The sequence below is a fragment of the Balaenoptera physalus genome, assembly GCF_965194825.1.
Source record: "Balaenoptera physalus genome assembly, chromosome: 7".
Lineage (NCBI taxonomy): Eukaryota > Metazoa > Chordata > Mammalia > Artiodactyla > Balaenopteridae > Balaenoptera > Balaenoptera physalus.
In genome coordinates this window covers 6,795,778-6,819,463 of record NC_138886.1, presented here as the reverse complement: position 1 = coordinate 6,819,463, position 23,686 = coordinate 6,795,778, and the positions used below count along the sequence as shown (strand labels likewise).

The window sequence follows — 23,686 nt, the reverse complement described above, 5'->3', positions numbered from 1 at the left end:
TCTACAGAGACGGCGAGACCCCTCTCTAACTCCATACTGCCGGTTCCGACGTCCGCGTGAGGGTGACAGGCTCCCTGAGCTTCACCCGGGTTCAGTGTCTGGCACCAGGTGTGTGGTAGATTCCCTGCGAGGCGAGGCCACCTGCCCATCTCCCAACACGTGGAGACAGAAGCCCACGGAGCGAGGTGGCAGCTCCGGCTGGCTCCCCCGCCACCCTGTCTCCTCCATCCCCCATCTCACAACTCGCCATATTTTGTGGCCCGAGGGCTGAGAATTCTAACAGGCAAGAGCAGGGATGGGACCGCCCACCCTGTTCCAGTCACGTGTCTTACTAATTATGCCGCACACCGGAAAACTTAATTAAATCGATGCTTGGTGTGTAATTTCAACTAGTTTGGAAGTAGGGGGAAATCAAACAAACAGGCACACGGCCCTGCCAGCCTGCGCCACCTTTGGCAAAATCCGGCTGGGCCCAGGATGCTGAGGGCTGCGGGCACTCGTCCTGCCCGGCTCAGCTGGAGTGAAAACGCCTATTTCCCTCTGAGGCCCCAGAGGAAACTCCTGCTCCCTGGACTCCCCAGCCCTAGAGACACACACACACATAAACAAACACCCACAAACACACACGTGCGCATACACACACACCAGGAACTACAGGCGGTAGCCAGATAGCCAAGGGGATGGGGAAGGGGGGAAACCCCTATGAAGCAAGGGCTGCATTCATGGTTAGCAAGACTGTAGGATAAAAATATAAGGAAATACAAGGAAAGGCCAGATACGTATAAATAAAGTCCAGTGTCCGATTCTCCTGGGATTCATTTCCAGGTCACTCTAATCCTCCTCCTCCTCCTCCTTTGTGTCCCTCTTTGGGTGACACCCCTGCTCTGTGTTTTGCACATGAGGGCACCCAGCTGCAGGCTGTGTCCCCCGTGGGGACCAGGGTGGTCCGAGAGAGAGGGAGGCCACCCCCAGGAAGGGCATCATGGTGCTCAGGTAGGGATGTGGTGGCAGAGGAGGGGGTGACGGATGGGAAAGGGGCAGGAAGACGGGCAGGGAGGAGCTCGGCATGCTTCTATTTGACCCTGGTGTGGGGTTTTGAACCGTGTACTCTGTCAGCGAAGAGAATGTGAAGAAAAACAAGAGAGGCATTCCTCAGCAGTGGGAGGAGCTCCAGAAGTCACCATTTACTCAGCTTCTTCAGCCATAGCACTTAGCGGGAGCTGGCGTGGGCCAGGCACCTGGGGCACTGTGCACGGGTCAGACAGGCCCTGCTCCAGATGACTTGCCGTCCATGGCGGGAGACGCAGCTGCAGAGACAGAGGGGGCCGCGGGCCAAGGCCTGCTGGAGAGTCCCTGTTGCCGGGCGTGGTACCAACAGCTGGCAGCGTTACTTCTGACCCCTCATACAACAGCCTCCGGAGGCAGCTGCCATCCCCGTTACAGCCTGGGGAAATAGAGGCACAGACAGTTAAGTCACTGCCCAGGGCTCCCTGCTTGTAAACGTCGCAGCTGGAGTGTAAGCAGTGGCCTCTCATTGGATTATATCTGCTGTGGAGAAACAAGGCTGCAGGGAAGGGTGGTCAAGGAGGCCCTCTCTGGGGAGGGAGCTTTTGAGCTGGGGCTCACTGACTGTGTTTGCTCTGGGCTGGGCACCAGGCATCCCACCAAGACCTCACCGGAGCCCCATTTTAGAGATTCGAGACTGAGGCACAGAGGTTGAGGGATGGGCCTAGGTTCTCAAGGCCAGGGAGAACAGCTTGGGGCTCTCAGGACCTCAATCTGCCCCCAGCCCACCTTGCCATCCTGCCCCTACAAGGCCGTGGCCGCTTCCTGGCTCAGAATGAAAAAGACGGGGGAATGAGAGAAAAGAGGCCTTGCTTCTTAGAGATGTGAGGTGCTTTTCCCAGTGTCACCGGGCCCTGCATGGCCTGACTGTCTGTCCAAGATGCTGGCGCATCTGCCCACTGCCACAGGGATGGCCCCGCAGGCGGCAGGTTGCAATGCGCTGGGACTGCGGGTCCCCATGCTGCTAAGGAACCAAGGAGGGGTGGCTCTCACTCCCACAGCTCCTGGGCCCCAGGGTCCCTCGGCCTCCCTGCCTCCTCCATCCACCCAGCCCTTGCTAACCCTGGCCCGGGAGCTGCAGGAGAGCCCCGGGTACCTGCTGGGATTGGTGTCCGCTGGGCCTGGGTTTGAATCTTGTGCTGCCGCCAGTCTTGCTGCCTCAGTTTCCCTCTTGGGGAACACGCCTCGGAGTTTTGGTGGTTCCTCACCACTCGGGTTTTAGGTTCATGTCATCTCCTGGGAGAGGCCCTCATGACTGCCCTCTCCCAACCCCTACCCCGCTGATTTCTCTCTTCCTTATTTGCATGCTCACAGGTCCAAGAACGTCTTTGTCCATGTGAGGCAGGCACTTTCCTGCCTTGATCTCCCCAGCACCCGCCACAGGCCAGCCCAGAGAAGGTGCTCAGTAGATGTTGGTGAATGAATGAGTCAATCTGACCCACGGGGACAGCATGGGTCTCTCCCTCTCCAGGACATTCTGAGTGTTAAACTAAGCGGGATGTCAAAGCTTAGCTGGGGCTGGGCTCAGGCCCTGGTTACATAACTAGCGGGTCTTCTCCAAGGAGCCAGACCCTAACCTTGGCCCATCCTTCCTGTGACCTGACCAAATACTGGGGTGCCACCTGGCACAGGCCGGCTACTCAACCCAGACAACCCCAGCCAGACTCCCCAGTATCCAGGGCCAGAGGTTAGGGCGGAGAGCTGGCGGTCTCTCCCTCAGAGCCCCAGGGACGGTCCTCCCCCCTCTCCCCCCTACCCTTCCACTCCCTGGTCCTCCCTCCTACCTCCCTGTCCTCCCCTCCCCCCTCACGCTCCCCCTTCATCCCCATCCCTGCCCTTCAGGGCCCTGCTCGCCTAGATCTCCCTCTTTCTCAGGTTTCTCTCACTCCCTGCCTCTCTCCTTTTCTCTCTCCAGTTCTTTCCTCCCCACCTCACCCCGTCCAAGGGAGGGGCCGCCAGGGGCCTGATGATTTGCAGTTCCCCAAGCAGCCATCTCCGCAGCTGCACATCTGGGTCATTAGGACGCTCTGGAAAACCGGGCCTGCCTGAGCCCCTGCTCCCGTCCCTCCTCCTCCCCCTCCTCCTCCCCCCAACCTCCTCTTCATCCTCCTTCAACCTCCCACCCTCCTCCCCACCCTCCTTCCTCTTCCTCCTTCCTCCATCCTCCCCCGCCCCTCCCGAGCTCAAGCCAGTATTTTTAGCTCGCTGCTGTGCATTAGCGTGCCCGGGCGCTCCTGGTGAAGCCTGGCTGAGGCTTTATCTGTTGTGACAGCCCCAAGGGCAGCTGGCAGACTTTTCTCCCTCTTAAGTTTGGAGCGCGCTCCCTCTCCCGCGGGTCAGAGCCTCCGCTGGATGGGGGGGTCAGGGTCTCGGCCGGGTTTGGAGCCCCCGCTCCGCGTCCGGGCCGAGAGCTTTCCTCTACCTCCCCCTCCCTGCCTCCTCCCCTCCCCAGCTCCCCCTCCTCCCGCCTCCTCCGCGGGCCTCCGGGCCTTTGTCTCTGGAAGACTCCGCCGCGGAGCCTGCCCGCCGCCGCACGCTGGGCTCCCGCGGCCCCGCAGCTCTTCCCTCCCTTCTCTCCTCATTTACTCCTTTCCTTGGGCTGCTTCTCTCAAGATTCAGTCCCTCTCCATTTGTGCCTCTCCTTGCTTGCCTCCATTTCCACCTCCCTCTTTCTCTCCTCTCCCCACACCCCTCCTCCCTGCCTTTAGGGAGTGGAACCGATCCCCGGGTTAGAGCACCGACCCCAGCCTCCTTCCCTGTCTCTGTTCTCTTCTGCCCTTGGCAGGTCCCTCCTGGACCGCAGCATGGGGGGATTGTGAAGGGACCCTGGGGCTTGGGGGTTCCTGGAGCCCCCTTCTCCAGGGTTAACCTTCAGGGGGGCCCACCTGGGTGCCCAAGCCTTTCCAGGACTCCCTAGGGTCCAGCCTGGTCCCAGTGGGATGTGCTGCTACCGGCTGGGAGCCCCCAAGACAGCCCTGCTCCTCCTGGGACTGCCCCGAGTGTCCCGTCCAGGTGGCAGAGTCCTCCTGTGGAGGGGTGGGGCAGGGAACTCTTCTCAAAAACCTAAGCGTACCCTTTGTGCATGGCACTTTACAGTTTCCATAGCTCTCTGTTCATTGCCTCAGCAGCTGTGCACCACAGACCCAATTTTATTATCCCTCGCGATAGAGGAGGGGCCAGGCGCCTGGGGCACAGACACCCGGCCAGTCTGGGTCTGACGCCCGCAGCCCAGGCCTTGCATCCCCCGAGCGCTGCCTTCTACACTAAGCTCAACACCTTTCAGGGGGGCTCTGAGCCCCAGAGAGGCAAAGTCCCTGCCCAAGGTCACACAGCCCAGGCTGATGCAGGGAGAAGCGGGGTTTGGGGGCTCAAGGGCAGGGAGCCTGAGGCCCTGAGGGATCCTACCGCCAGCCTTCTCAGCTGGAACCCTCACATGCCTGTCCTCTCCCCAGGGCAGCTGGGGGGTGGGGCCTGAGGGAGCCACCCTTTGGCCCCCTGCCTCCCCTAATCCCAGGGCTGACAAGGGATGTCATGTGGGGAAAGCCCTGGCCCATCTAAGACCCCCAGTCTCAGCCCCCATCCCCTCTCAGGGCCCCCAGCTGTACTCCGGGCACGGCTCCCGCCCCCCCTCCCTGTTCCCCACCTCCTCTCCCTTATCTTGGTCTCTCCCCATCCAGCCCTTCAGGGCTCTGCTTTCATGATTCTCTGATTCTCACTGCCAGGCTGGCCCCTCGCTGGTGTCCCTCTTTCCCTTCTGTCGCCTCCCCCTCTCTCTGAACTCCTCTCCCCAGCTTTCAAGCCTCCTCCTTCCCTCTGTGTGTTTGCGTTGCTGTCTCTCCCTGTCACCCAGCGCTCTGCTCAGGCTGGATCTCTCTCTCCCTCCCTCCCTCCCTCCCTCTCCCATCCACTGTTTCTGCCTGCCCCAACACACACACACACACACACACACACACACAAGACACATGGATACACACACACACAGAGCCCTGCCCATCATCACTGCAGCAGTGATGGGGTGAGGACTGGCCCCCAGGAAGAGGCAGTGAGAGGGGACCCCATGCCCCCAACTCCGGGAGCGCCTCCGGGCTCAGCCTAAGCTAAGCCTGGGGTGGGCTGGGGTTCCAGGCTCCAGCGGCTTGGCAGCGGCATTTTCTGAGGCTCTGGGGCAAACTTTACCCCTGACCAGGCTGAAGTTTCTGGAAGGCGGGATCCCCAGAGTGCCCTGCCAGTGGTCACCACGTTGCAGGGACCCAGCAGGGGAGGGCAGCTCGGAGGGCAGAGGGGTTAGGTCCGGGCTGGGACCCCAGCGATGGTAACAGCGAAGGACAGAGTAGCCAGGTGGCCACCAGGCCTGCCTCAGAGGCGCCTGGTCCTCCAGGCCCTGGGTCTACCCAGCGCGTGTGGACACGGCAGGCCTGCACCGAGGGCCTGCCACACCAGAGTTCTCAGGTCCCCTGCTCCCCTTCTCTTCCCCCTGTTCTCCTAGGTACATGGGAGCCTGGGCCCTGGAGTCCAACAGTCCTGGGTTCGAATCTCACCCCCTCTCACTAGCTGTGCAACTTTGGGAGTGACTGATTCCCTCCGCCAGGGCCTCGGTTTCTTCACCTGTAACACGGGGCTAATGCAGCTGCCCACCCTCAGGACTGTTGTGGGGACCTGGTGGGGCCCTCCGTGGGAGGCACCTGGCCCACCCTGGGCTTGGGTACCCTCGCGAGCTGCCATTCGCATGACCCCCGATTTCTCCGCCATCCTGCCAGCACCAGCTGAGTGTCGTCAGCCCTGAGTTGGCTCCTTGGCTCTAGCACCTGAGCAAGTCATCAGATTCATGAAGCCTCAGTTTTCTCCTCCATAAAATGGGGCTAATGATAGTCCAACCCTCCCTGGCTGCTCTGAGATCATCTGGGAATACTCTTAGCTCAGTGAGTGTTGAGGGTTCGAACGGGAGTGGCTGCCGATGGCTGTTTTGTTTTATCTGCTGCATGTTGTTCTAAATTTTCAGCCCGGCCTCCTGCCTTCCAGCCCGCAGGAAGTGTTCAGTCTGGGGCCTGGGGCTCAGGGGCCCTGTCCCACACAACCCTTTGTGTGCCGGGAAGAGGTTGCGGTGTGGAGGGACAGGGGGATGGGGCCTGTAAGAGCTGAGTCTGCGCCCCCCACCGCAGGGGCTGGTGCTTTGAGCCCCTCCTCAGCTCAGACACAGGCCCCTGGGTACTGGGAGGTTGTTCTGCTTGCGGGCCTGGCTTTGTCCCCAGATTGGCAGCTGACCAAGGAAAGGAGAGACAGAGGTTCGAGGGAAGGCCAAGAGGGGGAGGAGAGGGACGGGGAACAATGGTTCCGGAGCCCAGGAGCCCTGCCCGCTCTTCCCTCTGGATGATGGGGGAGCCGTCACATCACTGTGAGAGGGGAGGGGGTGGGCTGGAGGACTCCGGACTAAAGGAGCATCCGTCAGGACTTGGTCCCCAAAGTCACCATTCCAGACAGTGAAACCCTCCTTTCTCTGGCTGTGCCTCCTTCCTCCCCATCACACCTGTACTTCTCCCTGACTTTCCATTTGTTTCTAAACCTTCAGCTCCTCGATGGAAGGCACTTGCTCTTATTCCCTGCTGTGTCCCTGGTACCGGTGCGTGGAGGAGTGACTAATAGTTGTCGAATGAATGAGAGAGCAAGTGAAAGAATGACTCATTGGGTGGCCAGGGGTCAGCCTGGCTCTTTCTAGATGATCAGACTCAGTGGTGCCAGAGGGCAGACGCTGCTGGGCCCTGGTTCTCCTTGAAGGCCATAGTTAGCCCCGCGGGGGATGGAACAGCCTGGTGCTTTAGGGCACAGCTGTGGAGTCAGCCCTGCCTGGTGCTTTCGGGCACAGCTGTGGAGTCAGCCCTGGGTTCAAGTTCTGACACTTAAGGTAGAGAAAGGGGGAAGCGCTGGGGGGCTGTTCCTCACCCTCTGTGGGCCTGGGCCAGCCCTCTCCTGGTGTCCACTGGGGTCACAGCCCCCACTCACATTTCAGGTTTGTCGGTCATTGCTACCTCGATGTGCTTCTGGGTCCCCAGGGCTGCTTGCCTGGTGAGGCAAGGGCTCCTCACTCCCTCCTTTGGTTTATTTCCCCGTTTCACTTGCCTCTGGCCCAGCTTGCCTCCTCTTTGGGGCTGGTTTCTGTGGGCACTCGGCCCCCTGTCCGTGCCTGGTGCTGCCGGTCTAGCCCTCTCCCCTCCCCACCCTCCCAACACAAGAGCCTTTGCATCTGCTCTTCCCTCTGCTGGGAATGCCATTCCTCTTGCTCTTGGCTTGGCTGCTTCTGAGATGTCAGCCCCAACCACTCTACAGTGTGTGGCCTGATTACCCTCTTGAAAAAGCACACTGCTGCTCTGCTCCGTTGCACTTAGCACGATCTGTGAGCATCTTGTCACGGTGTTTGTCTTTGCTCGTCACCTGCCTGTCTCCTCCTTAGAAAGTCAGCTCCATGCCGGTTGGGCCAGGGTCTGGCTTGCTTGCCGTTGCCTCCCCAGTGCCTGCACAGTGCGTAGCATGAAAGAATCACTGCATTACCAGACCTTAGAGAGAGGCTTCGCACGCAGTGCAGACAACAGTGAATGAATGGACAAACAGATGAGCTTACGATGGGACAAATAAGAGGATGGGCTTTGGAATTAGGCGGCCTGGGTTTGCACCCTCACCAGCTCCCACCCTTGGGCAAATTGCCTCTCTGCGCCTTAGTTTCCTCATCTGTAAAATGGGGATAACAGTAGTGATTACCTTGTAGTATGGTTGTGTGGATTTATTATTATTTTTTTATTGAAGTGTAGTTGATTTGCAGTATCTTGTTAGTTTTAGGTGTACAGCACAGTGATTCAGTAATACATATATATATATTCTTTTTTTAAAATTAATTAATTTATTTTTTGGCTGCGTTGGGTCTTCATTGCTGCTCGCGGGCTTTCTCTAGTTGCGGCGAGTGGGGGCTACTCTTTGTTGCGGTGTGCGGGCTTCTCATTGCGGTGTCTTCTCTTGTTGCGGAGCATGGGCTCTAGGTGCATGGGCTTCAGTAGTTGTGGCACGCAGGCTTCAGTAGTTGTGGCTCACGGGCTGTAGAGCGCAGGCTCAGTAGTTGTGACGCACGGGCTTAGTTGCTCCGTGGCATGTGGGATCTTCCCGGACCAGGGCTCGAACCCGTATCCCCTGCATTGGCAGGCGGATTCTTAACCACTGCGCCACCAGGGAAGCCCTATATATATATATTATATATATTATATATATATATATAATATATATATGTAATATATATATTATATATATTATATATATATATATATATATATATATATATTCTTTTTCAGACTTTTTTCCCTTATAGGTTTTACAAAATATTGAGTAGAGTTCCCTGTGCTATGCAGTAGGTCCTTGTTGGTTATCTATTTTATATATAGTAGTGTGTATATGTTAATCCTAACCTCCTAATTTATCCCTCCCCGCCCCTTTCCCCTTTAGTAACCATAAATTTGTTTTCTATGTCTGTGAGCCTCTTTCTGTTGTGTGGATTAAACGACAACATCTGATAGCTCTAAGTGCACAGTATGTGAGTATCAAATAGGCTTTTCTGACATACCATGTCCAAATGCCAACTCTTGATTCCACCCCCCGCCACCCCCGCTCCCCCCGCACTTCTCCTGTAGTCTTCTTCCATCTCAGGAAATGGTACCTCCCACCTTTTGTGACACTGCTGTCATCCTTGACGTTTTTCTTTCTTCTACGCCCACATCCAGTCCTTTGGCCAATCCTGATGGCTCTATTTGAAATAAACCCTGAATCCAGCCATTTCTATCTCTCCCACGGTTGCTGTCCCCAACCAGGCCATCACCGACTCTCACCAGGACTCCATCAGCTCCCAACTTCTCCAGCTTCTCCCTGGCTCCTTCAGGCTGTGATCCACTCAGACACCAGAGAGATTCTTTAAAAATGCAAATTAGCCCCTGGCTTGCTGTCCCCGCGCCCCCATTGGCTTCAGGTATACCTAGAGAAAACCTGAGCACCCCCTTCCCATGAGACCTGCACGTGCTGCGCCCCCCAGCCCTCAGGGCACCGGGATGTACGACCTCAGGGCCTTTGCACTTGCTGTTCCTCTGCCCAGGACCACTCCTCCCGGCTTTGCACAGGGCTCACTCCCTCCCTTCACCCAAGTCTCAGTCCATTGTCACCTCCTCACCGCCCTGACCTCCCTTTCCAAATTCCAGCCCTTTTGTTCTCTGGCGTAGCCCCTCACCCTGTTTTCTTTCTGACTTGTCTTGCTCTCTGGCTCTTGTATTGCCCTGTTTCTTTGTCTCTTTCTTCCCTAGTACGTGAGCCGCCCAAACTCAGGAACTGTGTCCTTGCTGTCCGCTGCCTCCCGGTGCCTGGGACAGTGCCTGACAAGAACATGTGCTTGTTGATTGCCATGATGGGACAAATGAATGAGTGGGTGCTATTACGATCATTCTTGCTCTGCAAAAGCTGGAGAGAGATAAGTTGAGGAGGGAGTTAATGTGATTGTGTCTCATAAGAGAAAATCCAGTGGCCTGACCCTGCCTGTCTTCTGCCAGAGACCAGTGGGCTTTCTGTGGTCGGGGCTCAGTCTGCCTGCTGCTATGGTTACCAGGCGCCACGGGCTCCGGAAGAAAGGCAAGGCCAGTCTGACTCTGCTATTCTACTCAGCTTGTCACACATGTTCCCTGAGTGGCCCAGGTGGCCGCCCCCACCTTGTCTTGGCTCCATTGTGCCTGTGGGAGAGAGGAGGGAGAGGCTGGGGGTTCTGTAAAACTGTCCCCGCTCAATCCGCACATGTTGAGGACCAACTCACGCGTCAGCAGCCCACGGTCCCTGCCCTCAGGGAGGTTTCTGGCAGCTGGGAGGGGCCAGGAGACCAGCACCGGCTTAGCGGTGTATAAAAATAGCATGCACTCTACCGTGGGAGGGAGGACGCAGGCCCCCGGGGAGCCAGTGGGAGCGCTCTCCTGCCCCTCCTTCCTGCTGCACACTCGCCGGATGCAACCCCCTGGCCTGAGGCGGCTGGGCTCCTACTTCCGCGGCGCTGGAATCCCAGATTCTCAGCACCCTGGAGCGAAGCAGCGTCTTCTATAACAGCAGGCCCAACCCGAGGCCAAGGCCAAGAGGTTAAAAGGTTTGCTGGAGGCCTCGCAGCAGGTATGGCAGCGCTTCCGGAAGGGTGTCTGGCTCTTCCCATGGCGCTAACTTGGCAGTGATGTCCTGGAATCATCTTATTTCTCTGCTCCTTCAGCTGGACACTCCAACCCAGCTCTTCACTGCAGAGAACACTCCTGAGCTCCAGAAAGCCTTGGGAACTGACCACAGCTCCCTAAGGAGCTCCTGCAGACTTTGGGGGGTCCAGGGCTGAGGCCTATTACTTTCACCATCACTATCACTCTCATCTCCATCACTACCACCGTTAGGGGGTGAACTGTGTCCCCCCAAAAGATATGTTGAAGTCCTAACTCCCCAGTACCTGAGAATGTGACCTTATTTGGAGATAGGGTCTTTACAGAGGTAATCAAATTAGGATGAGGTCAGTAGGGTGGGACCTAATCCAATAAGACTGCTGTCCTTATAAAAAGGGGAAATGTCGACACAGAGACAGATACACACAGAGGGAAGACAATGTGAAGGGAGACTGCCATGTGAAGACAGGATTGGAGGATTCGGGTGATGCGTCTACAAGCCAAGGGATGCCTGAGCTACCAGAAGCCAGGAGAGAGGCCGGGGATGGTTCCTTCCCTAGAACCCAGTTTGTGATACTTTGTTAGGCAGTCACTATCAGCATCACCTTCACCACCATTATCATCACTGTGGCATCGAAGCCAGCATCGCCACTGTATTAGTTTCCTGTGGCTGCATAACAAATCACCACAAACCTGGTGGCTTAAAACAAGATTATTCTCTGTGAGTTCTGCAGGCCAGAAAGCCGAAATCAAGGTGCCAGCAGGGCTGTGTTCCCTCCCGAGACTCTGGGAAGAATCCTTCCTTTCTATTCCAGTTTCTGGTGGCTCCAGGTGTTCCTTGGCTTGTGGCTGCATCAGTCCCATCTCTGCCTCAGCCTGCACATGGCCTTCTCCTCTTCTGTGTCCTTGCCTTCTGTCTCCTATAAGGACACTTGTGATGACATTGAGGCCCACCTGGGTAATCTAGGATGATCGGATCTCAATATCCTTAACATCTACAAAGAACCTTTCTCCAAATAAGGTCATATTCACAGGTTCCAGGGATGAGGATGGGGACATATCTTTTGCGGGGGCCACCGTTCAACCCACTACAACCACCAGTATCACCACTGCCAACAGCATCATTGCCAACATCAGTTAAGTACTAGTATGTACCAGGCCTTAGTCCAGGTGCTTTTCCTGTACCATCTCTTTTATTCCTTAAGACAAAGGTAGGGCGGGTACTGTTATTATCCCCATTTAACACGTGAGGAAATTGAGGCTCAGAGAGAAGAATTCACTTGTCTAAGGTCTCCCTTAAAACCCAGGCAGTCTGACTTCAGTGCCTCCTGCCTCACCATAGTTGTCCTGCCCCACCCCCACCCTGTTCCTGAACTTCTGATCGTACAGATAATTCCATGGAAGAATCAGAGTGGGGCAATGAGCACCCGAATGGGAGGCAAGGCCCCTGGGTTCTGGTCTAGGTTCTGCCACTAGTTAGTAGTAGTCAGGTCTCTTCCCCTCGCTGGGCCTCAGTTTGCCCATCTGTAAAACAGGAAAGCAGTTGGTGTGGATAATCTCCAAGATCCCCCCAGCTCTGAAGTTCTGTGATGCTGGGTGTCATCTGACAACTCAGTTCTAGTCAAACGCTGCCCATGGGTACAACTCTCACACCAGCTCAACTCTCTAAACCTGCTACCTACTGCCAGAGATGGGTTTGCTTGGCTGGCGGCAAGTGCTGGTGATAGAGATGGGAAGGGCGGTGCTGTTTTCCCACCTTTCCCTCTGCCTTTCCACACCACCAGGCTGGCAGCAAGCTGCTGAGGAAGGACTAGGGGGTGCGGGTACAGTCTTCTCTTGCAGCTCAAGACTTTTGATTCATACGTTCAGGGAGGGCTCCGAAGCTGAGAGCTCTGCGTGGATGCTGGGAACAGAGCTGAAGATAACTTGATTTTGCTGCCACACCCCAGGCCCAGAGGCCTTAGTGGAGAACTGGCCCTCATGCTAGACTCCAGAGTATGCAGAAACCATCCTGGGGCCAAAAAAGCCCTTGTTGATCATCTAAGGCCAAGAGACTGGGAGAGGCTGCAGTGACCAAACCCCAAGCCTCCTGCCCTTGGAAGGGGAAAAAAAAACACAAAACAGCCTGAGGAGAGTCTCTGAAAGTTCAGTTTCCAAACCTGGTCTGTTCATTAGGGGTCGTTTGTTTATAAGTATAAACATTTTTTAAAAGTCCTTTTTATAGTGTGAACTCAGGCCTTTTTCCTCTGGCTTTTTCCTCTGCTTCTCTGTCCAGAGCACAACTGTGCATTTCAGCTAATAATTATTCAAGAGTGGGGAGTTAAGTTAGGGACAGAATTGCAAACTTTAATTAGGTGAGATTAACATCCCAGCAGGGACTTCGGGGGTGGGGCATCCTTCAGGCCCATCTGATCCCCTTGGACACACCCCAGACAAACCCCCGCAAGTTGAGGGCTCCCGGTGGGGTAAGCCGGAGTCAGACCAGCCAGGGTTTACACCCGCCGAGTTAATCTCCCCTCGCCGGGCCTCCAGCTGAGCCTCACCCTCTTCCAAGGCCCTGAGTCCAAGCACTGGCTCTGCTCCCCTGCCTCTGCTGGTTTTGTCCCCGCAGGTGTTTGAGCAGAATGAAAACTGGCTGTGTGACCCTGGGCCAGTTGCTCACCCTCTCAGGGTACAGGAGTCTAAGTGGGGCGGTTTGTTGGAAGCCAAGCCCCAGGCCGGTGGAGGAATTCGGCCCTCCTCCCGGGCACACCCAGGGCTCAAGCGCCGCCAGCCTGCCCTTGCTGGGTTCAGACAAGGCTGAGAATTTTCTGGTCTTTATCTGGTTTAGTTTTGAGTGCTTCCAGCGGCAGCGGGGCCGTTCCACCACAGTCCCCAGGAAATTGGTCCACGTAGGACGGAGCCTTCCCGAGAATGAAGTCATCTGTTCCTTTTTTATTTTTTGTTGCCTTTTCTCCTTCAGCACGAGTCACCCGGCCTCTGCAGTCTCTCCCCGCGAAAACACGGCCCGCGAGGGGGTCAGCCGGGCTGGCTGGGGGAAGGAGCGAGGAGAGAACCCCACAGGCCGGGGCTGCCCGGGGCGCCCCCTCGCCGCCCCAGATCTTTGCCCAGCGCCCGCCTCCCGTTCCTACCCGCGACTTCCCCGGGACCGCCCGAAAGGTGAGCTCCCGGTAGGCTGCCCGCGCTCCGGCGCGGCCAGCTCGGCAAACAATAACAGTAAATAACGCTCCCTTGTCAACGTAATAAAAACGGAAACGGTTACAATGTTTCTTAATAGGCGTCCCCCATCAATCTCCCTCCCTCTCTAGCTCCCCGGCCGCGGGCACCGGCAGGGCGGGGCGGGGCTGGGAGGAGGGGAAACCGGGGCGCGCGGGAGGGGGCCCCGTGCCGGAGGGGGAGAACGCCGGGGGGAGAGCGGGAGCACAGCAAGTGAGAGACGAGGGGGCGCGGGCGACCGGGGTCACGCGCGCCAGCCGAGCCGGGAAGCGGCCGCGGTAACACCGTTGCCATGGCGACGTGGCCGCGAGGAACAGGAAGCGGCAGAAATAGCAGCCGCCGCGGCCAGCGCGCCCGGCCCCTCCCCCCGCGAGCCCGTTGCCACGGAGACCGGCCGGAGCGAGGCTGCGCGGGCGGCGGCGGCCTCCTGCGCCCCGGCCCGCGCATGCGCCCCGGGCCAACCCCGCGCAACGGCCGCGGGAGCAACCAGCCCCGGCGCCGCCCGGACCCCAAACCTGCCTGACCGCCGGCTTGGGTGGAAAAAAAAAAAAAAAAGCAGAAGTGTTTGCTGTTTGCCTTTGTAAAGCAGCCCCGCCTTTGTTCCTGGCGGATTCGCTGGTTTCCAGGCGTTGAAGGCGGGGTGCCCAGGGGGAGGGACACGTCAGCCAGCGGTCCCAAATGTTTTCTGAGCGCTAGGCGCTGGGTCGCGTGCGGGACGCCGAGGGGACGCGGTACACCGGCCCTGCCTTCCCGGAGGCCCGGCCTGGGATGGTCTAACTAGGCCCCGGGGCTGACCTTGGCTGCCTGAAGCCCTCTCTGAGCCTGACCTCCCCATCGAGAGAGGGGGGACTTCTTCCAGGTGTTGCCCAGAGGTCCCCCCACCTCTGTGTTGCCTGCTCCCTTTCCCCTCATATCACCTTCCCCAGATTCTAACCCGCAGAGATCACAGAGGGAGAAATAAAATCCTGCCAAGCCCCAGGCTCCCTCTCCACTCTCTGTTCACCAGAAAACTATGAACAGTCCACCCCCTGCCCCTCACCCCACCAAAAAAAAAAAAAAGTTGAGGGAAGCCTAAATGTTTCATAAACAAAAGCGACTCGGCAACAACTTGTTTATGTGGAAGCCTGGCTGCAGCCTTGCACGTCTGAGGCAGTGTGTGTGTGTGTTGGGGGGAGGGAGGGGACATGAACATCTCTGAGGCTGTTTGTGCAGGATTTTTTTCTCTCCAGATTTTGTTTGTTTTTAATAAGGGTCAGAGGTCTGGGCTTCTGTGGGGAAGGAGGAAGGGTCATCTCGGATGGACAGGCCAGGAGGTCCCAGGAGGACAAGTCAGGGGGCCTGTGTGCTGGGTTGGAGGCCAGAAGCCAGAGCCTCCCCATCTGGCACAGCTCCTGGCAGGCAGGGGGGTGTCAGTGGGTGCCAGGCTCTCTGGGCTGCTCCCCAGGGTATGGCCCCAGCGAGGGCCCAGGCCAAGGACTCGAACCTGTCTCCCCTGGCCAGGACCTCTGTCATTTCTCCAGCCCCTGCCCTGGCCACATTGGCCAAAAGAGAAGGCAAGCAGAGCAGCCCAGGTCTCTGAGGTTTTCTATAATGGAAATGAGAAGCTTTTGTTTTTTGTATGGGGCTGACTTAGATTTTCAGCATCCAGGCTGACCAGATGGGAATGTAGGGAGCGCGTGTGCACGCAGAGGGGGACTTGCTGCTTCAAATCTCCTCCCCACCCCACCACCATCCAGCCTCCTTCCCCGGTGTGGCCTTGTGCAGGCTGATGGGTTTCTGGCCACTCAGCGTGGGCAGAGCTAAGGAGAGTGGGAGGGGCTGGAGTGATGTTCCTTGCCCCCTCTTCCCTCCCTCTTTTGATATGCGGGAGAGGGGCTCCAGCCCTGAAGGGGAGGCTTGACTGAGATCAGAACACTTCAGGTCCACCATGGCCGACTTACCATCATATTTATCCCTCGTCTTCTTGGAGGAGGAAAGAAATACACGGAAGGGAGCTAGGAGCAGTTGGTACAACAAAGACAAGCTGCCGCCTCTGTTCAGAGGGCAGTAGCATGTGCTGAGAACCAGGGCTTCAGAAACAGTCCTGGTGGTGAACTGCCTTGGCCCCCCCAAAGCTTGTAGCTCTGGACAATAAGGACAATGCAGTGCCTACCTCGAAAGTTGTGACGGTTCCATTAAGTTATGCATAAAAGCTCTTAGCACGGCGCCAGGCACAGAGTAGGTGCTCAGAACATGGCAGCTCTTATTGGAGCTGGAAGAGGTTTACCACTCTCCCTGGTATGACTCAGGATTGCCACCTTGGGCCCTGCGGTCCATCTTTGGCCCAAGCTCTGCCACCAACCAAGTATACAGTCTGAGGCAAGTCACTTACCTTCTTGAGGCCTCAGTCTTCCCATCTGGCAAATGGGAAGATAATAATCACAACAACCACTGATGGGGAACTTACTCTGGGCCAGGCACTACCCCAAGGTCTGTGCATTTCTTTATCTAATTTAGCCTTCAAACAACCCTGAGAGGTTAGTACCATGGTGATCCCAGTTTCACAGGTGAGTGGACAGAGCCTTAGAGAGGTGAAATCACTTGCTGGGGATTACCCAGCTAGAAGGTGGTCCGGAACGCAAAGTTGGTCAGATTGTCCTGCACCCCGAGATCAAGCTTTGGGTTGTTTGTATTACTACCGTTCTCCCCACCTTCCTGCTCATCCTCTGACCTTTTCTGTGGCTCGGACCACAGCCCTCCTTCTGCATCTGCACCCTGGGCTTCAGCCATTCTGGCTCTCCTGAGACGGGTAGGGACCCAGCCCTTTCGGTGGGAGATACCCTCAGGGGTACATCTGCTTTAGGAGAGCCAGGTGGGCCCCACACAGGCCCTGCGGTCAGCCTGGCAGCTCACACCAGTTCTCCCACTGTTTGTGTCCCTCCCTGCTATATTTATACGGAAGTGTTGGGGTCCCTTATACTTCCAGGTGGACGTGTGGCATCCAGATAGTGCAGTTAATCGAGCTGGAAGCCATAAATCTCCGTCATTGTCCCAGCTCCTCCTCCCCTCTGCTGTGCTGTCACTTCAAGGCACTGGTGGGAGAGGCACCCCACCAGCCCCGCCCACCCGCCCCAGGCTTTGTTCCCACTCTGGAGCCAGGCAGGAAATGGCCCAGTTGTGGCGTCCACTGCCTCCATGTGAATCCTGGCCCTGTCCCTTCCAGGCAGCGAGGCTTTGGCCAAGCACTTAATCATCCCGGTACCCTCAGTTTCCTCTTCCATAAATTCAGGATGGTCACAGCACCTGCCTGTCCCACCAGATGGCCGATGTGTAATGAGCGCTCCTCCCTGCCCAGCTCCCAGAGGGTCCTCAGGATGTCACTGGTTGTAGCGAGCGCTTACTCCGTGCTGGGTGATGTCATGCATTAGCTCAATGAATTGTCAAACAAGCACATTATTACCCCATTTTACAGGTGAGAAAGCTGCGATGCATGAGAAGGGAAGTGAGTTGCCTAAGGCCACATAGCCAATTAGCAGGGGAACTGGGATTAAACCAGGCAGGTCTGTGCGGCTCTAAAGCCCTTGATGTAACCCCAGGTTCCTGGCCCTCCCCACTGGAGCCCCTGTGGGGCTCTCCACCAAGGTCTGCAGTGACAACATCCTTAGCCCTGCTCAGAGCTGCTTCTATAACCCAGGCATGAGAGACACTGGGTTAATAGGTCCTTAATGAAGCCAGAAGAGACATCTGTATCTTCCCGGGGCAGGGACCAATCTTCCCGGGGCAGGGACCAAGGAGCCAGGTGCAGTAGACGGGTCCTAATGAAAATGCTGGGGAGGGGGAGGGGCCGTGGGCGAACTGCCTGCTCTTGTGTCAAAGTCAGTCCTCTCACCCTGAGTCACTGGATGCCTCCCATGTAGGGGACAGTCACCCATCACTCATTCCACCCTTTCTTTCTTCCTTTTATCCATCCGGTCACCCACCCACCCATCCACCCGCCCTTCCATCCATCCATCCATCCATCCACATATCCTTCCTCCCTCCCATCCTTCTCTCCATCCTTCCACCAACCCATCCATCCACCTACTCATTCACTCACTCCCTTCCTCCCCCCCACTCTGCCTCCCACTCTTCGTTCGTTCCTTCCTTCGTTCGTTCCTTCCTTCCCTCCTTTCCTCCTTCCTTACGTTCATCCATTGTTTATTGAGTACCCATCTTAAGGCAAACCTTACATTAGGTGCCTAAGGGTCCCTCCCTCCGAGGGCCTCAAATTCGAAAAAAGACATAAACAACTAACTGTGCACGCACAGGATGCCAGGAGATGAGAGGGCATCGTGGGGAATCTGACACTGGGCTCTGCAGACCCACCTCAGCCAAACTCTCTGGGTGACCTTGGGCAGGTCACCCCCCCCCCCCCGCAGAGGGCCACTCTCTCCCAACCTGTACAAATAAGGGCCCTGTGATCTCTCCCCTATTCTGCAATTCTAAAATTCCAAGCAGGATGAGGAAACTCCTAATTAACTTGTTCCCACCCTAGTCCCCAGGACCTGCCCTCAACACCCTTCAAGTCCCCAGATAGAGGCCCGGGTCTACTTTAACTGACCCAGAGAATGAAAGACAAGCTGGGGCTGGGGGGCTGGGGGGCTGGGGCAGAGTGCTGGACCAGGAGGCAGGAGACCAGGTGACGTGTGGCCAAGGGAGATGACTTTCCAGGTGGTCCCTCACCTCGGTTGAAGAGCCTTAGAGGACTCAGGGAACCTCAGATGTTGGGGTCATTGCTATTATTGTTATGGTCATGTTGTTACAATGAAGGGAGCTGGTCTTGGGGGACTGGCTTTGGGAGGTGTTATTCATTCAACAGTCACCATTTATTCACTCACTCACTCAACAAATGTTTATCACTGTGACCTGTGCCGTGTACTGGGCCCCAGGCCAGGTGCTGGGACAGATACAAGATCAGACTAGACCTAAAATCTAGGAAGAGTGGTGAACAGGTGTCGCCTTGGTTGCCAACTCCACACTTGGTAAAGCCTGTGTTGAGAAGCCTGTGTTGAGAAGGATTGTGAGGCTTATAGGGAAAGAGTGCTGTGATCAATTAATCATGTCTGCCATGAGCACAGAAAGGGAAGCAAGACCAGTGTATTTGCCAGTCTTAACACTGAAGAACAGGAAGAACCTCAGACAGGAGACCCTTTTGACTGTGACTAGCCTGGTACACAAACTTGGGCAAGTCATTGACCTACTGCCTGCCTCTTTTTACAGATGCTGATAGGAGACTCTGCAGTTTTAGAGACAGAAGGAGCTAGAGCAGGACAGCCCAGCCTTCCTGTTTGAACTCCTCCTGCTCTGGGTGGACGTGAGGATCAAATGTGAGATTCCCCTATGTGAAAACACAGGGCTGTCAGTAAATGCGTGGCGGGGTGGGAGACCAGGAGCCCAGCAAAGCCGGTCCCCAGCTGCTCCGCTGACCGTCCTTGTCTGGAACTCAGCTTCTCCACGTGCACAATAAGGAGGACAGACAGGGGAGATCCTGAAGAGTTTCCCAAATCTGCTGTCGTCTGATGTCTGTAATGCTGAGGCCCTTGGCGGGGGTGGGGGTGAGGGAGAGAATGAAAGAGAACCTCTGGAGGCAAGATGGTGGAAAGGAACTCTCCAGTACTCTTGGCAGTGTCCGAGACCCTACCCCTCCGAGGGCAGCTGGAGGCTGGGAAGGAAGTGGGGGAGGGGCGTGGGGCTGCTACAGCACCCGAGGGGAGGCCACCTCTGCTGGGTTCGTTCTGAGGGTTGTTCAGCTCCACTGTGGGTCACTTCCCAGGTGTACCCCGTAGATGCCATCCCTGAGCGAGGAAGGAAAGAGGGAAGAGAGTGGGCAATGCGGGGACCCAGGAAGGGTTGGAGGGGCTGAGAGCCCTGACTGGTGGGAGCCTGTGTCCCTGGCAGTGATGGCCCCCCGGCCCCAGGGAGAGCGAGCTGGGGCAGAAGACTCAGGCCAAACCCCGGTGTTCAGCAAAGAGCAGAAGAAAGACAGGGGCAGATCCCTGGAAGGCCTGGAGCCATCAGTGGACCTCGAAAACAGACCTGCCGAGTCTCCACAAGCCTGACTCGGGGTTTTGGAGCATCAAGACTGTATGACCCACCCAGTCCCCTTTAAAATCCCTCGTGGTTCCCAGCTGCGTTAAGGTGAAGTCCGAACTCCTTAGAGGTAGCACATGCTGCTGGGTGAGAAGTGGGAGCCTGGATCCAAGTCCCAGACCAGCCACTGTCAGATGTGTGACCACCAGCCACTTACCTAACCTCTCTGGGTCTCAGTTACCTCATCTGTCCATGGGGATGATAATAGTATTCACGTAATGGGATTGTTGGAGGAGTCAGTGAGCCTCAGTGCTTGCGATGGGCTTAGTGTGGTGCTGGACACATTATAACTGTTCGATAGCAGATGGCATTGTTGTCATTATTGACTCGAAGACTTGGCAGAGCATGACACAGAAGGCCTCGACCGCATGAAGCCAGGTCTGCCTCTCCTGTCTCATCAGCTCCAGCCACTGGACTCCACTCCGACTGCAACGAGCTGCTCTGTCCTCCCAGCACGCCATGTTCTTTCATGTCAGGCCGCTGGGCCTTTGCTCGTGCTGTGCCCTCTGCCAGGAGCGCCCTTTCCTCTCCACGCTGCTCTCAGACCCCAGTCAATTGTCAGTTGCTCTGGGAACCACCCTCCCGGCGAGTTGCTCGGCATCCTCTATGCATTCAGAGTTTTGTGCACACGCGGCCCCGTGGCCATTGCCCATGTGGCGTCCGTGTTTCCCTCCCACCTGACTCTCCTGCTGCAGCCCGTCCCCGAGCTGTGAGCACTTACAGCAGACGCAGACCCCTCCCCGCTCCTGCGCCTCTTCTCCCTTATCAAAGAGAAGCAGGATGCCTGAGCGCCTCTCTGATGATTCCCATGGGAGAAGTTTCTATGAAATGCTGGGGCCTCCAAGTTAGAGCTCAGCACGAGGGGGAGGGTCAGAGGGCCCCCCCCCACCCGCCCTCCCACCCCAGCCCCTGCACCTCTCCTAGCCCCTCCCCTGCTTATCTCCACTGCCTTCTACTCCTGGCCTGGGCAGAGCGACTGATCTCCGGGATTGAGTGGGGAATGGAGAACAGGGGGTAGATGGGCAACAGATACGCACCCAGGTCCTACTGGAGCTGCTGGGGTCAGAGAGGACGCCCCCTCACTGCCCCGTGAGCTGTCTGCAGTGCGGGGGCAGCCGGGCGGGGGGTGCTCTGTGGCCAGCCCTGGCTGGGCTCTTGTCCCCACTGTTCTCACTGTGTCCCTGTCTGGTCACTAGGCCTCTTTCTGCCACTCACTGCAAGGCAGCCAGGTCTCCCTATCCTGGCAGAGGGACGGCTGTTTCTACCGTCTGGCTGGATGCTCTACTCCCAGCCACCTGCCCCAGACCGAGGGCCTCTGCAGGATGCTCAAACTGAACGAAGTCCATTTGGCAGATGAGAGAGCTGAGGCCCAGGGAGGGAAAGGGGTGTGTCTGAGGTGACAGGGTGAACCCAGTGTTTTTTTTTCTGTAGCTCACTGCCCTGCCAGGAGAGGAGAAGACCTACAGACCTTGGCTTTGACCTTGAGGAAATGGAAAAACTTGGACCTTAAAGACAGATTTCCATGGCTAAGACATGGGCAGGCTGTGTGACCTTGGGCACGTTACCTAACCTCTCTGAACCTCATGTGCTAGTGAGGATTCAGTGAGCTGACAACTGTACAGGGCCTAAAAGGCCTCCTGGCATGGACTAATCTCTCAGTAAACCGGTGCTTTCTTTTTTTTTTTTTTAAATAAGTTTTTTTTTTTTAATTTTATTTATTTATTTATTTATTTTTGGCTGTGTTGGGTCTTCGTTTCTGTGCGAGGGCTTTCTCCAGTTGCGGCAAGTGGGGGCCACTCTTCATCGCGGTGTGCGGGCCTCTCACTGTCGCAGCCTCCAGATGCGCAGGCTCAGTAGTTGTGGCTCACGGGCTTAGTTGCTCCGCGGCATGTGGGATCTTCCCAGACCAGGGCTCGAACCCGTGTCCCCTGCATTGGCAGGCAGATTCTTAACCACTGCGCCACCAGGGAAGCCCCGGTGCTTTCTTATGATTCAGGAGCAGGTAAGCCTCACCTTGAACAAATGCAGCCGACGAAATTTGTTTTTATTAGACGTGGTCATTCCCCTGCCCTTTTTTATGTTATGGGAAAATCCTCAATGTTGTAAAAGGAACCACTGCAGGTTTGTCTGGGTATAGTCATGGCAGACCTGACAGATATCCTGCTGTGCCTCTAGAAGCTGTGACCTCAGGAGAGGGACTTGCTGACTCTGGACCTCAACTTGCTCATCTTCAAAATGGGGACAATGGCACCTCCCTCCGAGGACTGCTGTGGGGCTCAGTGAGATAACTTAGGGCTTGGTGATCACAAGCCTTCCAGATCCCATATTTTTCACAAACTAGGGATACCTGTTATGGAGAAAGTGCTTGCCTTTGGTTGTGGGCTTGGGAGACTTGGTCTTAGGGTTTATGTTTCCTGGGGAGGGATGGTGTCCGAAGCTCCTGGGCTAGGTGAGCGGGGTCCCTCCAGGAAAGGGAAGCCCCACCTGGCAGCCCCTCCTGCTGCCTGGTCCACAGCTGGCCATCCCTTCCTTCCCACCCTCGCTGGAGGCCCGTGATGCTGGGCCTCCTCGCCTTGCTGCTGGCACTGCGCAGCTGCCCTTTGCTGAGGGGGCGGGGGTGCACATTTTCCAGGCGATGTTTCCCTGGCAGCTCTGAAAATTAATTGGCCTTTAATGTGGCATAGTATTTGTTTTCATTAGCAGGAAATTGACCGATTTCTTAATAAGGGGCTTTGTGAAGGCTCCATATTTGGGGTTGGTGGTATGTGTGTGTGTAAGGGGGTTCGGTGATCAAGCAAGAATGACACCCACAGTCCAAGAGGGGACTTTCAGGTACCACGGAACTTAGCCTTCCTGGCTGCAATTCCTCCTTTCAAGGAATGAGAGGGCCTGTCGTGAGGGTCAGGGAGGTGAGAAGGACAGAGGTGACAGGCCTGCCAGACTGGGAGCAAAGTCTGGAGACAGGGGGAGGGGAGGGCTCTGGGCCCGGGGACACACAGAGGGCCAGGTGGCTTGGCCACAGGCCTCTCAGGGATCTGACAGCCTCAAATTCTGCCTCTGACCTTGGTCTAGTGGGTATAGGTCACTGATCCTCCTGGCCTTAGCAATGCTCCCTCCCCATCTGAGGAATTAACAGAGTAAATCAGTAGGGCTTTCTTTTTTATTTTTTAAATTAATTAATTAATTAATTTTTATTTTTGGCTGCGTTGGGTCTTCATTGCTGCACGGGCTTTCTCTGTTTGCGGTGAGCGGGGGCTACTCTTCGTTGGGGTGCGGGGGCTTCTCATTGCAGTGGCTTCTCTTGTTGCAGAGCACGGGCTCTAGGCACGCAGGCTTCAGTAGTTGTGGCGCATGGGCTTAGTTGCTCTGCGGCATGTGGGATCTTCTCGGACCAGGGCTCGAACTCCTGTCCCCTGCATTGGCAGGCGGATTCTTAGCCACTGTGCCACCAGGGTAAGCCCAGTAGGGCTTTCTTAAAGGATAAATTCCTTTTCTTTGATCTGGTAGAATCACCGAGTTTCCCTGAGCTATGTAGTGCCCTGGCTATGACAAGATACCCCCTTTTCAAAATGTGGAGACGGAGGCTCAGAGAGGTGCAGTATTTTACCGAAGCCTCACAGACAGTTTTGCAGAACTGAAAAGCAAAAGCCTGTGAACTGTCGCCATCCCTGTGCCTCGGCATGTCTTTATGATTTTATATTTTAATTGTGATGTATGATGATGGGGGACGTGCCCTGCTCCCTGACCAGATAACTCATCTTCAGGGGACTGTCTCACCTCTCAGTTCCTTGGGGTGTGACCCAGGAGCCTGTGTGCTCATGTGCCCATTTGGGTGAAGGAGAGAAGAACGCTTATTCCCTCTCCTGGCCTGGATCCAGAAGGGTGATGTGCTGGGCAGCCTTCCTGCCGCTCAGCCTCCAAGGTCCAGGGGAGGGGGCTGCCCATGGACCTCAGATCTCGTGGCCTCACTGAGCCCTCCCAGGGCTCTCCAAGGATCTGCCTTGGCCTCTGGCTGGGGAAAGTAAAGCCATGACCGCTCACCCCAGCCCTAGCACAGCATCCCCGCCTCCTGCTGCCCCAGGGTCCGTGGACCC

At 56.5% G+C, this 23,686-nt stretch overlaps 2 long non-coding RNA genes across 4 annotated transcripts; one reads left to right on the top strand and one right to left on the bottom strand.

Annotated features, from left to right (window-relative positions):
* Window positions 1-1,002: 1,002 nt before the first annotated feature.
* On the bottom strand, window positions 1,003-3,127 carry LOC309663787. Its single transcript, XR_014265467.1, has 3 exons — window positions 3,001-3,127; window positions 2,162-2,554; window positions 1,003-1,548 (listed from the first exon to the last, which is right to left on the bottom strand). It is a non-coding gene; the product is annotated as an uncharacterized lncRNA (long non-coding RNA).
* A 5,967-nt stretch (window positions 3,128-9,094) lies between these two features.
* Window positions 9,095-21,273, top strand: LOC309663779. Of its 3 annotated transcripts, XR_014265450.1 has the most exons (4): window positions 9,095-10,236; window positions 13,231-13,427; window positions 18,723-19,089; window positions 21,024-21,273. It is a non-coding gene; the product is annotated as an uncharacterized lncRNA (long non-coding RNA). The 3 variants fall into 3 exon arrangements; XR_014265451.1 differs by lacking the exon at window positions 9,095-10,236 and having other exon boundaries at window positions 12,948-13,427; window positions 18,723-18,829; window positions 19,401-21,273; XR_014265452.1 differs by lacking the exon at window positions 9,095-10,236 and having other exon boundaries at window positions 12,948-13,427.
* The last annotated feature ends 2,413 nt before the right edge of the window (window positions 21,274-23,686 follow it).